A 19,327-nucleotide genomic window follows, 5' to 3' on the forward strand; every position below is an offset into this window, starting at 1 on the left:
TAGATAGATAGATAGATAGATAGATAGATAGATAGATAGATAGATAGATAGATAGATAGATAGATAGATAGATAGATAGATAGATAGATAGATAGATAGATAGATAGATAGATAGATAGATAGATAGATAGATAGATAGATAGATAGATAGATAGATAGATACTTTATTAATCCCAAGGGGAAATTCACATAATCCAGCAGCAGTATACTGATACAAAGAAACAATATTAAATTAAATAGTAATAAAAATAAAAAGAATTTAAATAAAATTAATGTTAGCATTTACTCCCCCGGGTGGAATTGAAGAGTCACATAGTGTCGGGGAGGAACGATCTCCTCAGTCTGTCAGTGGAGCAGGACGGTGACAAAAGTCTGTCACTGAAGCTACTCCTCTGCCTGGAGATGATCCTGTTCAGTGGATGCAGTGGATTCTTCATGACTGACAGGAGTTTGCTTAATGCCCGTCGCTCTGCCACAGATGTTAAACTGTCCAACTTTACTCCTACAATGGAGCCTGCCTTCTTAACAAGTTTGTCCAGGCGTGAGGCGTCTTTCATCTTTATGCTGCCACCCCAGCACACCACCGCGTAGAAGAGAGCACTCGCCACAACCGTCTGGTAGAACATCTGCAGCATCTTATTGTAGATGTTGAAGGATGCCAACCTTCTCAGAAAGTATATTCTGCTCTGACCTTTCTTACATAGAGCATCAGTATTGGCAGTCCAGTCCAATTTGTCATCCAGCTGCACTCCCAGATATTTAAAGGTCTGCACCCTCTGCACAGTCACCTCTGATGATCACAGGGTCCATGAGGGGCCTGGGCCTCCTAAAATCCACCACCAGCTCCTTGGTCTTGAAGGTGTTCAGGTGTAAGTGGTTTGAGTCGCACCATTTAACAAAGTCTTTAGAGCTCCAATGGGACTTCTATACCCAGGGATCAACATTAATGTCATTAATTATTTGTGTTTTATATGTTGGCGTCAATGCAGGACGTGTTTGAAGAGCCTCAGGATTTCACTCTTTCACGCTCAACGTTTCCTTCCCGTTTACCGCTCATTCCTGGGACGTTATTTGATTGAGATATACTTTTTGTTGCATTGACATTTGAATGTCAGTAATTCAGTAAATATTATCCTCAGACATTTGATTTAATTTTCCTTTGAAAGTTGAACTCCGTTGTTGTGACTATCTGTGTATGTTCAAATAAATGAAGAGATACGGAGTTTTAGCGTGTATTTGTTACACAGTCATTACTGTCCAGCGTTGCATTATTACTCATTTTTTTGAGTACTGTAATTCAAATGAAAATCGGAGTAAAATCAAACCATTTATGCCACTACTTATAGATAGAGAAATAGATTCTATTTAATCAAAGTCATTTATTTTAGGTAAATTTGAGTAAATCCAAAAATGAAGTTTACTCAATAGCACAGTATATTAAATCTACTCAAAAATATTGCTTGTAATTGGTTGCCTTATTTTCCGAAGTACTTTTAACGCATTATTTTTTATAGTGATGCTGCAGTAAATCCGCCTCAGTAACACGCAGGGAAGCCTAGAAGTTGAGTCGCTGACCTCGGCCGTTGCTTCAGTGTGAACGCGTGCAGGCGAACATCAGATTCTGCGATGCCCGTCAATTCAGCTCCCGTTTTTTTGTTTTTGTGTTAACAGGTTTCACCGTACATTAAATGTCACTTAAGATAAACATTCATCCATAATTAGAATGTGGAAATCCCGCGTGGCGTATTTAATACCTAATAAGTGTGCATCTGTTGTGTTCAACACTCAATGTAAGGGGGGGGATAATAATAATAATAAAGCAGATGGGAGCCCCCCGTCTCTAAGAGCCGATCTCATTAACGCCACATTCCTCTCAGTTCATGGACTAAAAAAAAACAAATGGAGAAACGTTAAATCCGGTCGTTTTGTTAATTTAATGACTGCCTTCTATCTCTCTGTGCCCAGGCGAGTATTAAATGACGTGCTTGTGTAGATCGATGTCTGTATTCACTTCGCCGTGCGTCGTGGGCCGCAAAACGCTTTACTGTTGGAGTGGAGCCGCGGGTGACGCTCCCGATGTTTAGGATCAAAGCCACCCATGCGCCCATTTTGTGATTCATTAAGCCTACTGAGTAAAAACGTATCCAACGTCTCATCGTAAAAATGTCGAACTGGCCCAGCACATGGATTATTGTGGTTAGCTCTGACGGACTGGGAAAGTCGGATTGGAAGATGCGAATGTAAGGTTACGTGAGACGGGTCGGCTCGGAGGTCCGGTGGCAGCGCCGCCGTCTCAGAGTAAGCAGGCCAGGGTTTACGTCTCGGGATCTCCGTGGGTGGAGTCTGCGTGTTCTCCCCGTGTCTTCGTCGGTATCCCCAAAGTCCTTCGGTTTCCTCCCACAGTCCAAACCCACACAGGTCAGGTGGGTTGGTGTCGCTAAATCGGCCCATTTCACTTTTGAAACGTTCACAATAATCAACATAAAACATCGGGAAGATTAAAAGCTCAAACTTCAACCTACCATTGATAACAGTTTATCCCGGCCAGTACCCCCACACCGCTAGATGGAGTCCTCCCTGCAACATGGATGTGCCCCAAATTCCAGCAGGCAGGCCCGGTCTTAGGTATTATGGGGCCCTAGGCAAAAGGGGGTTCCAGAGCCCCCCTGGAAGCTCTGTGAAATGTGTGAAAATTAGACCAAGGAGACGTTTTCTTGTAACGTTGCGAGGTCATCACCCTGCGTCCCTTTTTCGCCCGTTCGACCCATAGAGATCTTGACTCAAACCACTCCGCTTTTATAGACAGCCGCCCACGCGGACAGGCCCCCGCTGGCCCACGTGATTTAAACATGCGAGGGGAGGGGCGGGCTGGGGGCCTGGCCGCCGTCGATCCGGGACCCTAGGCGGTCGCCTACTTCGCCTATGCCTAAGGCCGGGCATCACAGGCAATGGAGTTCGGCTTCACAGCCCTGCTGGATACTGTGGGGGCCGCCGGGGGACGCTGCTGGGAGACATGTTTCTATTATTATAGCCCGGAAGTACTTACAAGTCACAGGGATGGAAGAACTAAAGTACTTCCGGGCTGAAGAAAAAGGAGAGATTCCGTCTGACCCGGAAGTGCTATGAAATCACATGGACTGAGGGACAGAAGCACTTCCGGGTCGAGGAATATGATAGGATTCTGGGAAACCCCAGCAGATTGAGCCGGAGTTGGGAGGAAGTGTAACGGAGCTGCGGATTTATTATTGATTATCATTATTGATTTATTGTGTATTGGTGCACATTATTAGAAATATTAAATTCATTTCTTTATTTTACCTGGTGTCTGGACGTGTTGTGTACGGGTTTGGAGGGTCAACAGCGGACCCCTACTGTCACAACTGTTAAGAGTCAAATCCTTTCAATGAATGATACATTTTACCTTCGTTTTTGCTCATTTGGAAGTGAATATCATTTTGACTTGTTACACTTCACTAATCCCCAAAGGGATTGTGTTCCTCCGTCGTTAAGTTGAAGGTAATGGATCGTTCTTAACTCTGTGTGACGGCAGCTTAGCTCTCAGACCGAAGTTCACCCCCCTAAATTTGCTTCACCGCGAGTCCAGCGAAATCTCGGAAGTGTTCGCAAACATCGTCACACCAGGAAGTGCCGTCAGAAGATCGTCACAGAGCACCCGGAGCGCATCCGGGTTGTTACAAAAGGGACAGCCTTCCTCCAGTAGAGGAGCCGGAGTCGGGAGGGAGTGAGGAGACGGCACTTGTGAGGAGGAGAGAAGAGAAAGAGAAGAGAGACTATTGGGGTTTGTTCAGGAGAAATAAACGGGTGTGTTGTTGGACATTTGGTGTCTGTCTGTCTGTCTGTCTGTGCCCGGTGGCTGTCTTTCCACAGACGTTAATCCGAGACCCTGGAGAACACAAACCTCTAGGGTTCCGGGGTCTTCAGTAGACTTCAAGAATAGAAAAATGCGTCCGCACAGGCCAAGCGGGCACACGACGTCTCCGCCATCTCTCACGAAATCACTTTAGGCCCGCTGACGCCAAACTTGCCTTAGAAGTGATGTCCTTGAAGCCGATGACACGTCCCATATATTTTAGAACATTAAAAAAGTATTCCGATTCCATCGGCCCCATTTTAGCATGAAGTAATATCACCTAGCGGTCCCGCTCTTAATTATCTGCTCTCGCTTGCTGAGCGGCACAACGGCCCACCCACTCCCCGCACTTCATCAGAAACTTCACTTTGATGCATTGTGTTGTCAAAAGCAAATTTAGGCTTTAATCACAGAACGGCAAGCTGTCTGAGCGACCTGAGAGCCGTCCTGAAAGCACTGATGGTACCAGAAAGAAGCGGACAGGCAGCCGTGAGGATGGACGGGCGGCCCCTTCACTGCGCCACCCTGAGATGGTCACTTAGGCTGCCCGCGTGTTTAATGAATGGTATTCCTCCATTTGAAAAAGGTACCCGATGCCATACAGTACATGCAAAGCCCTCTGGAATGTGGTGGTCAGCCTTTATGAAGAAATATCTGCAAATCTGTGGATATTTCATGTAGAAATATAACTGTGAGTTCAGAGTACAGGGCGAGTCAAAATGATGTGAACGCTGCTGGTACTGCTATGTGTATACGGTGGGTGTAGAAAAGAATCCCCCTTCGAAATATTCCCATTGTTTTTGCTTTACACCCTTAAATATAAACACACACACTAATATTTTTTACTCAATGCCATCTCTAACATCCGAGTGAAAGACATCACAGCTACAGTTCAGAAGAATTTTAATAAATCAAAAACAAGAAATCCTGAGATGAATAAAGGATCATAAACTCACTCGGGTGTCAGTGCCCACCATCTCCATTGCAGTTCCTGGCTTAATGCCCCCTGTGCCCAGTTGTACTGAGTGTGATTAGTGAAGCTGTTCCTGGTCCATTCATTCCCTTGCTTGGTAGAACAACTGACAGAACACAACTGACTACGGGTGGCAGGCCACTTTCAGAAGATCTCAGGGACAGAGTTGTGGGCAGACATAAAGACCAAAACATCTCAAAGGCTTCATCAATCCCAAGTTGCTCAGTAAAGTCTATCATAAAGAAGTGTTTGGTACGACTAGGACCCTCCAAACTGGATGGAAGAGCAAGGAGGAAACTGGGAAGAGAGGCGACCGAGAGGCCGATGGCCACTTTGAAGGAGTTACAGGATTTGATGGCACAGAGGGGTCATTAGTGGTGTGCATGTGACAACAATTTGACAAGCGCTCCTCCACCATTGTGACTTGTTCAGGAGGGTCACACTTCTCAAAAAAGGCCACATTAAGGCTCATTTGAGCTTTCCCAGAATGCACCTTGAAGATTCTGATGCCAAGTGGAAGAAGGTCTTCTGGTCAGATGAGACCAAAATCAAACTATTAGGCCTCAACACCAAACGGTCCACCAATGCAGCTCACCATCCACAACACACCACACCTACAGTACAACATGGAGGGGGCAGCAGTCCTGTTGTGGGGGGCCTGGCGCTCTCGTTAGGGTAGAAGGAAAAATGGATGGGGCAAAATATTTGAGGAAAACCCGCTACCCTCTGGCAGAAAGCTGAAGATGGGCAGAATGTTCACCTTTCAACACGACAACGAGCCGAAGCACACAGCAAAACTGACCACACGGTGGCTGAATGTCCTGGTGTGGCCAGTCAGAGCTCAGACCGAAATCTGTGGAAAGATCTGAAGATAGCAGACCACCAACACTCACCGTCCAGTGTGACCGAACTTGAACAGTCAAACTGTAAAGAAGAGTGGGGGGCAAATATTGAGTGGGCTCAATCTAGGTGGGCAAAGCTGATAGAGAAGAATCAACAGACTCAAGGCTGGCATTAAAGCAAAAGGGGGGTCAACAAAGTGACACTGACACTGGGGGGGTCCTTTATTAGTCTCAGTAGGTCTTGTGTTTGATTTTTTATCATTCTTCTGAAGTGGAGCTGTGATGTCTTTCACTTGGATGTTAGAGGTGGCATTGAGTAAGTAAAGCTGGGAAGAAATATTAGTGTGTGTGTGTTCATTTAAGGGTGTAAAGAAGAAAAAAATGGGAATATTTCAAAGGGGGGGATTCTTTTCTATCCCCACTGTACTTACGTGCTGTTCTAGTGGACTATTTATGTGCCACACGTGATGAATGTGATGGCGAGACGTTCCTGTAAATCATCTTTTGCGCATATGAAGTTTGTGTTGTGAATACTGTAAATTGTTTCCGCCATTCAAATGTTAACATCATTTTGACGCACCCTGTATATTAGTTATTACAGCCCACACCACATATGACGCATCACGTGTGCTGATTCTGGAGTTGTCAGCTAGTATTACCCAGGGCCGGGCCGGCGTTCTGCCCAATGGCCCTCCTATTTTGACGCCACTGGCGGTACATTTATCTCAGCTGACTTTGTGTGTTGATTTCTTCTGCACTCGCCTTCACACGTAGGAGGCATTTGCTTGTACTTAATGAATACGTTCACGACGGGTCAAAAGTTTTCAAACACCTCAGGTTTTCTTCAAATGTAATCAGCTGAAATGCAATGAATGACCCAAAATGGTGAAAAGTAAACTGCCAGAGGTTTACATTTTAAAGTTTAGGTTAGTAAAACCTCAAAAAAAGGAAATGTCAGAATGTTACAAATGGGCCTTCTTCGGGGAACAACTAATAAGTTACAACCCCTGCAATTCAAGTAATGCAAGTGAAGCCTTGCAAGTTGAAGTAAACAATTTGCACAGGTGTCCCAATTCGTGTTGATTACTTAAACCCCTGTGTGTGTCTTAAAGCAGAGTTGGAGCAGACTGAGTTACTCCACCCTCTGAAGTACCACTTGGGCAATACCCCAGCTCTAGTGGCAAGAATTAACAAATGAAATGAGACACAGCAGTGTGACTCTTAGAAGTGGAGGCCTCTCGTCTAGAGTGTCAGGGAGTCCAGTGGTGTCCTACACAATCCAAAGGCAATTGGAAACTGGCAGGAAGCTCTGATAGGAAGAGATCTGGTAGATCACCACCCAGTCAGAAGATTCATTTATGGGGGTCACCAGCTGGCATGGTCACAGGCTTCTCACAGCACGGCAGCTTCAAGCACAGCTTAACAGTGCAAGTGGTCAGTTTCGACTGTCAAGCGGAGACTGCAGTAGTCCACTGCCGGTATTTCAAGGCCTTATTTTGTCCTTTAAGGAATGGCTTTCTTACTGCCACCCACCCTGTCAAAGCTGCAGCACAAAGTCTCCTTATATGCAGTGCGTATGTCTCTCTTACATACCATTTGTTATGGGATTTGTAGGAGCAGTACCAATGTTTGTGATGCACCATCTGTTGGAATGACTAATGCAATGCATATGTCTGTGCTATATAGAATTTGTTAAGGGAATCATAAAGCAGTTTTAATGTTTGTGATGCACCATCTGTTGGAATGACTAATGCAATGCAAAGGTCTCTGTTACATGCTTTTTGGTATAGGATTCATAAAAGTAGCGTTAATGTTTGAGATGTACCCTGTATTGGAATGGCAAATGCAATGCATTTTATTACTAAAAATGCTTGTGATATACCATCTGTTGGAATGACTGAGATATAGCAACTGGACAGACACACAGAAAAGCACTTATCCTTTTACTAGACAGGTTTGAAATCAATGTAATGAACTTAGATCTCAGCGTTAATGTTTGCAGTGCACCATGTGTATGTCTCTGTTACATGCCATTTGGTATGGGATTTTTAAAAGTTGAGACATGGCAAGCAGGCAGACACATAGACACTTCCCCTTTTGTTAAGGTGAATCTTTGTGATACACCATCATTTAGAATGATACTGACATAGCATCTGGATGGACGGACACTTACTCTTTTATTAAGGTAGAGAACAATATCAACTCTCTAACATCATTCACAGCATTAACACAAGCAATATTGTGGATTTGGAGTCCCAAGGCACATAAATCCCAATATGTTCCAAAAAGCCCACTTAGAGGGGGATATCACAATCAAACCCCAGCCAAGTAATAGAGGCAAGCGCTGAATCATTGCAAAATAAAAAGAGTATTTTCACAAAATACTTCTCAATATAACAATGAGCCTCCATGGAGCACAATAAGCAAAAGAGGGGCCCAAAAACACTAATGTGGTCCGATGCAAAAAAATCCTAAAACAGCAATCCAGAAGCATAAAGCATGATGGTCAAATATTCCCATAAATCACTAAAAAAAATAAAAAAGAAAAAAAAAAACTAGTAACCTGACCTCTTCCAGGCCCATTCAGAATGAGGCTCCAGTTACTGTGGGGGACCCTCTGCATTTATAGGGTGGTGGGGCGTTCCTGAAAGTGATTGGCAGGTGACCCCGCCTCTTGGGGAATAGACCCACCCACAAAACAGAAGGCACATAACGAAGACGGCTTATACACCAGGAAATCAAACTAATAAACATCCAACCCGCTATATCCTAACTACAGGGTCACTGGGGTGTACTGGAGCCAATCCCAGCCAACACAGGGCGCAGGGCATGAAACAAACCCTGGGCAGGGCGCCAGCCCACCATAGGGTACACACACACACACCCACACCAAGCACACACCAGGGACAATTTAGGACCGCCATTGCACCTAACCTGTATGTCTTTGGGCTGTGGGAGGAAACCCATGCAGACACGGGGAGAACATGCAAACTCCGCACAGGGAGGACCCGGGAAGCAAACCTGGGTCTCCGAACTGCGAAGCAGCAGTGCTACCCACTGCGCCACCGTGCCGCCCAAGTAATAAACAGTTAAGTAATATTAAATCTCTAATCATAATGCATAATATTAAAATAAGCAATGATTAGGATTAGGAGTACTAAAGTACGTACACCCCAGTGCGTTCCAAAAGGACTACCAAGAAATGTCCACTTAGAGGGGGATGTCACTATCAAACCCCAGCCAAGTAATAAGGGCAAACACTGAATCTTTGTAAAATAAAAAGTGGATTTTCACAAAATGCTTCTCCTTATAACAATGAAGCTCCATGGGACACAATAAGCAAAGGAGGAGCCCAAAAACACTAATGTGGTCCGATGCCTAAAAAACCCCTAAAACAGCAACCCAGAAACATAAAGCATGACGGTGAAAAATTCACCTAAATCACTAAAAAAAATAAAAAAGGCTAAGTAGCCTGACCACTCCAAGGCACATTGAGAATGAGCTGCCAATTACTGTGGGGGACCCTCTGGATTTATAGGGTGGAGGGCCGTTCCTGGTAGTGGGGGACCAGCCACAAAAGGCATGGAACGTAATAAAGACAGTTTTTTACATTGTCAAAAGAAAGACGCACATCATCAACATGCAAGTTAACTAAAAGAATGGATTTTGCGACACAAATGACGTGAGATGTTTTCCTGGATGTTTTTTTATATTGTTTGCTGTTGGTCACCATAGCCCCCCCAGTTCTATCATAGACTTTTATTATCTCGGCTCTCAGATTGAACATTTTCTGCAGCCATGGCTGTAAATCACACACTAATGTTTTGGGTGGAGTACCCTTTAGTTTCAGTAAACCTTCATCTGACTCTCCATCCACAACATAAGGATTTGCCCAACGAAGGTGGGAGAGCAATAAGCCGTGGATGGCGGCCATGCAGCTGAAGATGAAGACCACTTTAAGACTCAACCTGGGGTCTCTAAAAGTGTTGTTATGTCAAGCTGATTATATGCCGCGAGGGGCATGCACATCGGAGTCACCTCAGCTCTGTTTATAGCGCCTTTCATTGCGCATTTGGTTCCAAGAAGTGGAAGAGACGAGTCTGCAGCTCCCGCGTCACACACAATGCATTGTAATCCTTCAACAATCATTTGTTTTTCTCCCTCCTTCCCTGGGCGGTAATAGAGATTGAAATCGGCAGGACATATTTTATTTTTTTTTCAGACTCTGAAATGTGACAGTAAACTTGATTGGGAAAACATTGGGAAATATTCTTTGTGTTTGCCGAGGAGTCCAATAACAAGGGCTGCGAAGGAATCAGTTCTGCGTCTGCTCCTGGCTATATTTCTAGGTGTTTCTCAAGATCCCATGCATATGCTTATTAGATTTGAATATTTTAAAGTTTATTATCCGACTTTGATACCCGAGCAATCTCAGCGCGGTTTGCAGTGCAATATCCCTGTCACCGTTAGGAATCGAGGCTCATTGTTTTGATGCATCGGCTTTTTCTTGCAACACGTATGCCTTCATAAAATTCCTGTCGTTTTTCAGTAACAGTGAGCTGAGCTCATCGGTGACAATGCGGGTTCTGCTCCAGGCTCCCGTCTCCAGTTTTGGAATTCTCGAACCCGACACCGCCGGTAATGTAATTTGAGGACATCACGAAACAAGGGGATGGTGCAACAAAATCACAACGTTCAAAATCAAGTGCAGTGCATCTCAAAGGCATTAAATAAATAATCCAGTAAAAGCACAAGAACTGTGGAATGGCTGGAAGCAGGACTTTTGAAAACAAAGCGACTCCCCTGCTTCTCCCATCCAGGCTATGCACCAGCGGAGTCCCCCTCTACCTGCAGCTGACCTTCTCCACTTGGCTGGTCTGGTGGCCTCCCGATCCCTGGCTTCGAGACTTGGCCAGGACGCTCACGCTGGGGTTCCACTCCCAATCTCCAGCCTTCTCCCGGCCACTCCTGCTCCACTACTGTCGGCCAAACACCCCGCTAGGGCTCGCCACTCCCAGCTGCCTGCAAACATCCCTGAGTCTGCACTCACTCGGCCCCCTCACTTCCAGCTGCCTTCTTCCTAAATTTTCGTTCCCATTTTCTTTTCTTCCCCCTCCACACTCGCGCTCCCTTCGGAATGATCTGGTTTACTGCATGAATTGGTCCTAGAAAGTGATGGGATCTTCACCTGAGTCCCAGGACACAATGAACTTTAGCCAATGACACACAAAACATCCAGCCATCCATCCATCCTTCCATTATCCAAGCCGCTATATCCTAACTACAGGGTCACTGGGGCCTGCTGGAGCCAAACCCAGGCAACACAGGGCGCAAGGCAGGAAGCAAACCCTGGGCAGGGCGCCAGCCCACCGCAGACACAAAACATTCTACTCTTTATTTTACAAACACATTCAACGTTCACAGTGGTAGTGGACAAAAGTAAGTGAACCTTGGGATTGAAGAGCTAGCTGACCCTCCTTTGGCAGCAATGACCTCAACCAGGCACTTCCTGGAACTGCAGATCAGACCTGCACATTGCATTTGAGCCGAGTCTTCCTTGCAGAACTGCCTGAACTCCTCCATATTGTTTGGTTGTCTTCTGTGTGTGGCGGTCTCTCTTCACGTCATTCCAACAGGATGGAGATCTGGGCTGTGACTGGGCTGCTCCACAAGGCCGAGTTTGTTCTTCTGAAGCCATCGTGCTGTGGATTTGCTGCGATGTTTGAGCTTGCTGTCCCTGTTGCATCACCCAGCCTCTTCTGAGCTTAAGTTGACACACAGACACCCTCACATTATCCTGGAGAGTCAAGTCAAGTCAGGCCTGGGAGCATACACTGGTACAGTGCGTTGGCACATCCACTACATGGCGAAACAACTCGGGATCCCGTATGGCAACCCCCCAGGCAGACACGCAATCCAGTCCTACCCTCCATCTTCCGCAGCCAGGTGTTACGTGGGCGACCCCTTGGCTTGGTCCTGCCACTCGGGTCCTCAACAATGAGGATCTTACGAGCTGATCACCCTCGGGGAAATGCGCCACGTGGCCGTAGTGCCGTAACTGACGCTCCCTCACAATGCAGGTCATGTGCCTCATTCGGGACTCCATGAGCAACACAAAGTCAAACCAACGGGACCCAAGGATTCTCCAATGAGACTCACATGAAGGAGTCCAGTCTTCATCTCAGGTCACTGGAGAGCATCCATGTCTCGCAAACAGGAAGCACCAGGACTCTAAAGACTTGGACCTTCATCATTTTACAGATATCGGGAGCGCCACACTCCCCTTTCCAGCATCCTCATGACGCCCCATGTTCTCCCAATCCGTCTACTGACTTCATAGGAAGGGTCACCAGAGTCACCTGAATGGCACTGCTGAGGTAAGTAAACCTCTCAATGACGAGGTCGACACTCTCTCCAGACAGACACACTGCTGATGGCCGTGCCCAAGAGGTCATTAAAGGCCTGGCTCTTAGTTTTTATTCAGGACCCTCAAAAGCCCAGACACTCAGACCCCCTCACTCAGTCTCTCAAGTGCCCCGATCATAGCCTCCATTTTTCCCGCGAAGATCACAGCATCGTCAGCAAAGTCGAGATCCGTGAATCTTTCTTCACCAACAGATGCCCCACAGCCGCTGGACCCCACGACTTTGCCCAATACCCAGTCCATGCCAGCATTAAACAGAGTAGGAGCGCCACACACCGCTGACGAATCCCAGAATCAACTGAGAGGAACGCAGAGGTCCTGCCTCCACTCTGCACAGCACTCACAGTACCAGTGGACAGGCCGGCCATGATATCCAGCAACCTCGAGGGGATCCCACAAACTCTCAGGATGTCCCACAGGGCAGCTTGATCAACTGAGTCGAACGTTTTGTGAAAATCGACAAAGGCTGCAAAGAAACTCTTCCGATATTCACGTTTACTCTCCATGAGAACCCTTAGTGCCAGGATGCGGTCGATGGTGGACTTCTTAGGCGTTAAACAAGACTGGTAGGTGAGCAAGTGATCATGGATCCTATTGAGGACGACCCTAGCAAGGACCTTAACCGGCACCGAGAGCAGCGTTATCCCCCTGTAGTCTCCCCAATCCAGGCGATCACCCTTCCCTTTCCAGAGAGGGACAACAAACTGGAGAATTTGTTGATAAACTTGTGAATTCATTTTCCCCTCAAGCTGTCCAGGCCCTGATGTAGCAAAGCAGGCCCAAATCCTGATGTTCCCTCCACCATACTTTACTGCAGGGGTGATGTTTTGATGTTCCTCCCAAATAGTTCAATTTTGGCTTCTACACTCCACAAAACGTTTTCCCAGTCCCGTTGTGGAGTGTCCAAGTGCTTTTTCAGGAATGTTCATTTTTGATAGCAGTGGCTTCCTGCCATGGACTCCTTTCTTGTTCAATGTTTTGCGTCTAGTTGACTGGTGAACAGAGATGTTAGCCAGTTCTGATGACTTCTTCAAGTCCTTTGCTGTCACTCTAGGGTTCTTCTTTACCTCATTGCTCTTGGAGTCATCTTGGCAGGGCGCCGAGTAGCCCCAAAACCAGATTATCTCCATTTATAGACCACTTGCCTAACAGTAGACTGATGAAGATCTCTGATCTCTGAGGTGACTTTGTAACCCTTTCCAGCCTTCTGTAGATGGACAATTCTCCATCCTAGCTCTTTTGTGTGAGGCGTGAGTCCCATCTGGATATGCTTCTTCTCAAAAGCTCCAATTCAAAGTTTATCGTGTTTGTGATCAATCAAAGTCATTCTGGGCCACCACACCTCTGAACTCGTCTCATTAAATGGGCTCCACGTGTGAGAAGTTCGGACCGCAGTGAGCTTTTTAAAAAGTCATTAGCGTAGGGTTCACTTACTTTTTCCAACCTTCAGTTTCACAGTTTGAATGATTTATTCAACACGGTCAAAAACTCTCTGAAAATCTGTGTGTCTTTAGTTCAACAATAGAGAGAACAATATCAACTCTCCAATCATAGCGCACAAAATTAAAATAAGCAGTGGGGTGGACTAGGAGTCCCAAAGCACGCACATCCCAATGCATTCCAAAAAATGCCCACTTAGAGGGGGATATCACCGTTGTCACAGATGAGCGGGGACCTTGCCGGGCTGGGCCGGGACGCCTGGACACTCCCCGAGTTGGACGATTCCTCTCCTCGGCCACGAGAGGGCAGCTGCCCGGGTCTATTTGGGGGCCACAGGAACGGAGCTGGGACGCTCATCATTATGAGAGGACGTGGCCACCGCCAGGGGGCGCCCGGACAGTTAGGGAATCCTGGATGGCAGCACTTCCACCACACCAGGAAGTGCTGCCGGAAGTAATTCCAAGGGCACCCAGAGTGCTTCCAGGTGTTCTTCTGACACTTCCGCCACACCAGGAGGAGCACCTGGGGCTCATCCGGGTCATAATAAAAGGGGCTGCCTCCCTCCAGTAGGAGAGCCAGAGTTGGGAGGAGGGGAGAGGAGGTGAAAAGAGGAAGAGAAAGAAGAAGAGAACAAGAAACGAGAAAGAAAGAGAGTTGGTGGTTGCAGACATTGGGGTGCTGTAAAGAATAAAGAGGTGTGTTTTGGACATTCTGGTGTCGGTCTGTCTGTGTTTGGGGGTATGCTTTCCACTCCGTCAAACCCCAGCGAGTAAAATAAAAAGTCAAAAACACAGAATGATGCACGTAATCGACCAAAGCAACATTAACACGTGAACAAAGAGGACATGAAACAAAGCCAGAGCAGGACCCTCTCTGAAATGTAACCCAGCGTCCCGTCTGCAGTACCTTCCCGTCGATGTGACTTTTTGTACAATTCACTTTATTTATGTATTTTTTATTTCTTTAGGCCAGCTTATCTGGAACTTCTACAATTTTGCCATCGAGAGCCAGAAAGCAGCAGCAGCAGTGGCAGCAGGTAAGCACCGTAAAGCCGCGTGTGCCAGTGTGCCACTTCGATTTGCAACGGTGGGCCGCCTGACTAACACAAAGGACGCTGCTTAGTGGAAAAAGTATTTCTGTTTCTCTAGAAGCTCATTATCGACGCCGCCTTCCATTCTGCTTTGGTATTTAAAGTCTGAAGGCGCTCATAAGGTGCCTGCCACTTGATATTTAAAACAAATGCTTCATTTTCGCCTCCCAAGGTAATAAACGGGGTGTTTAAATGTCCGGGAAGGCGCATGTTGTTTATAATGGAACATGCATATTGGAAAGACCTTTAGGTTATATTTACCTCTTAAAATGCAGAATGTGAAATTAAACACCGGCTTGTTTGTAAAATGGAAAAGGTCTCGGTTGTTCTGCTACTTTCTGAGCAAATACCAGTTTAAGTGGCGTAGCGTTCAAATAGAATTTAAAGTTACAGAGTGGGAGGCATCTGCGGCGGGCACTGCCAATCTGGATGCCATCCGTTGTGGGCGATATCAGATCTCAAAGTGAGTGGCTCTGAGAAGAAGAGAAGTTTGACAGGGTGGCTATCCTTTCAGACGCGGGCAGGCGGGGGGGCGGTCGGGCAGCGGGTGGGCTTCTGTAGTCGTAGTGTGAGCTTTTGGATTTTGTTTTGTGGTATTTGATATTTGTGAGGTAATCCTAAGGGGCCATTGACTTGATGGCCAGAGGTGCCACCTGTGAAGCAGCTTAATGACAGCAAACATCAGGTGATTGTAGAACTTGAATTTAGATTTTAAAAGATTGAAAATTGGTGTAAAACGAGAAGAAGTAGATGTCAGGTGACCTAAAATTACTGTTGGCATTACTGCTGGCACCCGTCTAAGGAGAGTTGATAACAAAATAATCAACGTAGACCTCAGTGTTAACGTTGGCAGTGCACCATACAATGCACATGTCTCTGTGACATACCATCTTTATGGGATTTGTAAAAGCAGTGTTAAGGTTTGTGATGCGCCATCTGTTGAAATGACAGAGACTTAGCCATCGGATGGATTTCACTCGACCCACTGGTCAGACATGACTTCTTACCCCACCCGTTTACTTCTCTCAGACCCCTAGTAACAGACAGAGTTTGGACTAACATGAACAGCAATGTGTCTGCATGTGGGGTGGTCACCCAGACAGCACACATCTTGAGTTGGTGCTCCCATTACTTGAGAACCTGCCATGTTTCCTTAGCCGACTGTTGGCTTTGTTTCTCATGTGCGGTGTCACTTAGTTGCTTAGTTACAGCACTTACACTAAGTGACCCTCCTGATTTAAACTTCTTATTTATGGCAGCCTTTCTCAGTCATCATTCAGAGTTGATGTGCCTTAAGTTCAAGGTCTGACCGTCTTTTGTGTTCAATTGTTTATGCTTTCCTTTATTGACTTTCCTGTGTTTCTTATGCCTGCAATTTTCTCTTGGATCTTTTGAAGAAGGTCTTTCTTAACTTGTTACTCACTGCTGCTTTTACCAAACCATGTCGTCAAAGCACCTTCTGTGAACGGGATGTGCTCCGGCCATTTAAACAGAGCTTCAGTGAGCTTTCATTACCTTCATGCTGTCTTAGTGTTAATGACTGTCATGAAGCTGCAGCACCAAATGACAAAAACCGAGGCGTAGTCCGTAAATAGGAACCTGAAGCCAGACCAGGATGTCACTTGTCAGTCTAAAGACAAGCCTCACCCGAGACAGCCTGGCCCCAGAACTCAAATATGATATCAAATGTTAAATGATATAGTGCCTTTCACATCTATCTGTCTATCTATCTATCTATCTATCTATCTATCTATCTATCTATCTATCTATCTATCTATCTATCTATCTATTATATAGTGCCTTTCATATCTATCTATCTATCTATCTATCTATCTATCTATCTATCTATCTATCTATTATATAGTTCCTTTCATATCTATCTATCTATCTATCTATCTATCTATCTATCTATCTATCTATCTGTTATATAGTGCCTTTCATGTCTATCTATCTATCTATCTATCTATCTATCTATCTATCTATCTATCTATCATATAGTTCTTTTCATATCTATCTATCTGTCTATCTATCTATCTATCATATAGTGCCTTTCATGTCTATCTATCTATCTATCTATCTATCTATCTATCTATCTATCTATCTGTTATATAGTGCCTTTCATGTCTATCTATCTATCTATCTATCTATCTATCTATCTATCTGTTATATAGTGCCTTTCATGTCTATCTATCTATCTATCTATCTATCTATCTATCTATCTATCTATCTATCTATCTATTATATAGTGCCTTTCATATCTATCTATCTATGTATTATATAGTGCCTTTCACGTCTATCTATCTATCTATCTATCTATCTATCTATCTATCTATCTATCTATCTATCTATCATATAGTGCCTTTCATATCTAGAGATCTAATTCTCTATTTTTATGACTTATTTATTTTTTCATTTATTTCTTTTTTCACTAACGCTCCACACAACATGAAATATGCAGTAAAATGAAAATTGCTGTTTTTCACCAATCAAGTTGAAAGGGTGGGCTGTATTGTGTACTGTGTTTTAATTGGTGAATAAAGATAATTTCATGGGGTGTACTTACTTTTTCACATGTCACATGTCATGAAAGTTGATTGGACGGGCTCTATCAAGTGCCATGTTTTAATTGGTGAATCGTTAGCAGCCTTCATCCATCAAGCGGCACATTTAGAGCCGATACATCAGACGCCATCCTCTCCTCTCTTTTTGGAGGGTCTTTAAAGGTGAAGATTCCGTTAATCGTTTTCGGTGCAGTTTTGAAGCGGTGACCCTCTGTAATGTGATCAAGCTTAACAAATGGCTTGGCCTCGTAGCTGAGTACAGTCGTTTTGACTGGCCATGAGTGAACTGTAACATATTGATAAGGGTGAGATTGAAGTTATCTCTGAAATTGAAAGTGTAACCTCCCACCAATGGCTATTAACCCCTTCTGTGTATTTGGTCGAACGCCACACGTCGTGTCCTCTTTTTACACTCCCTTCGAGGTGAGATATCCATCATTGTTCCTGAGAGACGGGAGTCAAGTCGCTGCTGGGTTTGCTGCTGATGTCTACGTAATGTGCGTGTGTGCTGGCCAGCGAATGTCCAGCCAGCTGGAAGGGATAAGCAGGCACTTGTGTGGTCTGCAGTGGGGATTGATGGTGAAGCTGTCTTGGGCACTTGCTTGAAATGCTGAGCTCTTTATTAGCTCTTTGTGAGTTTGCCAGTTGATGTTTAGTGATTGGGATTTGGGTTTTTTTTTCCAATTTTGTTCACATACTGTTTGGTCAGCTTTTGCTAATATTCACAGGTTTTTATCTGCTAACGTAAATTTTATTAATTACCTTAACATACCCTAATAACCTGACATCAAGGCATGCTGAACAGTAAATTGTATGCCAGGGTTTTCCTGTACCAGTAAGTAAGGAGGGGTTGGGTGAAGTGATTTCAAAGAATTCAGAAGGATCTCTGTGATATGTCATCTATTATGGGATTTGTAAAAGTATTGTTAATGTTTGTGATGCGCCATCTGTTGGAATGACAAATGTAATTCATATATCTGTTATATGCCATTTGGTATGGATTTATAAAAGCAGTGTTAATGTTTGTGATGCACCATCTGTTGGAACAACAAATATAATTCATATATCTGTTATATGCCATTTGGTATGGATTTATAAAAGCAGTGTTAATGTTTGTGATGCACCATCTGTTGGAACAACAAATATAATTCATATATCTGTTATATGCCATTTGGTATGGATTTATAAAAGCAGTGTTAATGTTTGTGATGCGCCATCTGTTGGAACGACAAATGTAATTCATATATCTGTTATATGCCATTTGGTATGGATTTATAAACGCAGTGTTAATGTTTGTGATGCGCCATCTGTTGGAACGACAAATATAATTCATATATCTGTTATATGCCATTTGGTATGGATTCATAAAAGCAGTGTTAATGTTTGTGATGCGCCATCTGTTGAAATGACAAATGTGATGCATATGTCGCCTGTTATATCTCATCTATTATGGGATTTGTAAAAGATTTTTTCAGGATTTTTTCACGGCTCTCCCCCGTTCCATTTTAAATCTCAAGCAGATTTGAATGGACACTTGGGCCTCGGTCACTGCACACATTGAGTAGTCCAACGGCTGTTGAGATGGACCCTCTTAATAAGCACAGCAGTCGCATAAACCTCAGTAATTGCTTTAACGACTCTGGAGCTCCTAATGGAGGATCAAAGGACGATTTATATGAAAATGCGTGTAACTCTTCCCAGGCGACAGGACAAGGCAGGAGTTGTTACTGAGCAGGCCAGCCGTCCATCCCAACAGATTCATTTCCCTTTGGACCCCGGAGACTAATCTTTGTTGATGCCGTTTAAAACACTTTTGTTCGTTAGATGTCCGCTTATGGCCCCCCTGAGAATCTTAAATTAGCTATCAATATTGTCAGCCGAGCACATTTGCTGGTGAAGAAAATCTCCTCCGCGTTTCAAGTCTTCTAATGAAAAAGTAAATTTAACGAGAGTCGCATTAGCCGTCGTGATCTGATTAGACTGGTGAGGTCCTCCGTTTGTGAGAGCGCGTCCCAATTTAAATTTCGAGCTCGCCTTTTCCGAGGTCCATTTGCTCGGTAGGGTTTGCTTCCCTTGAAGCTCTGGCGCCATCTGTTCTGTAGTCTAATAAAGAGCTTTAACTAACA

General features: G+C 44.8%; 1 protein-coding gene across 2 annotated transcripts in view; it reads left to right on the forward strand.

The window, feature by feature from the left end:
• The window catches only part of fhit (fragile histidine triad diadenosine triphosphatase), a 1,101,949-nt gene that overhangs the window by 188,829 nt on the left and 893,793 nt on the right, over positions 1-19,327 (forward strand). For both annotated transcript variants that reach the window (XM_039772389.1, XM_039772390.1), the window contains one exon: positions 14,518-14,586. The gene's annotated coding sequence lies outside the window, so the exon portion shown is untranslated. The remainder of the gene's footprint in view (positions 1-14,517; positions 14,587-19,327) is intronic.

The sequence above is a fragment of the Polypterus senegalus genome, chromosome 12, assembly GCF_016835505.1.
Source record: "Polypterus senegalus isolate Bchr_013 chromosome 12, ASM1683550v1, whole genome shotgun sequence".
Classification (NCBI taxonomy): Eukaryota; Metazoa; Chordata; class Cladistia; order Polypteriformes; family Polypteridae; genus Polypterus; species Polypterus senegalus.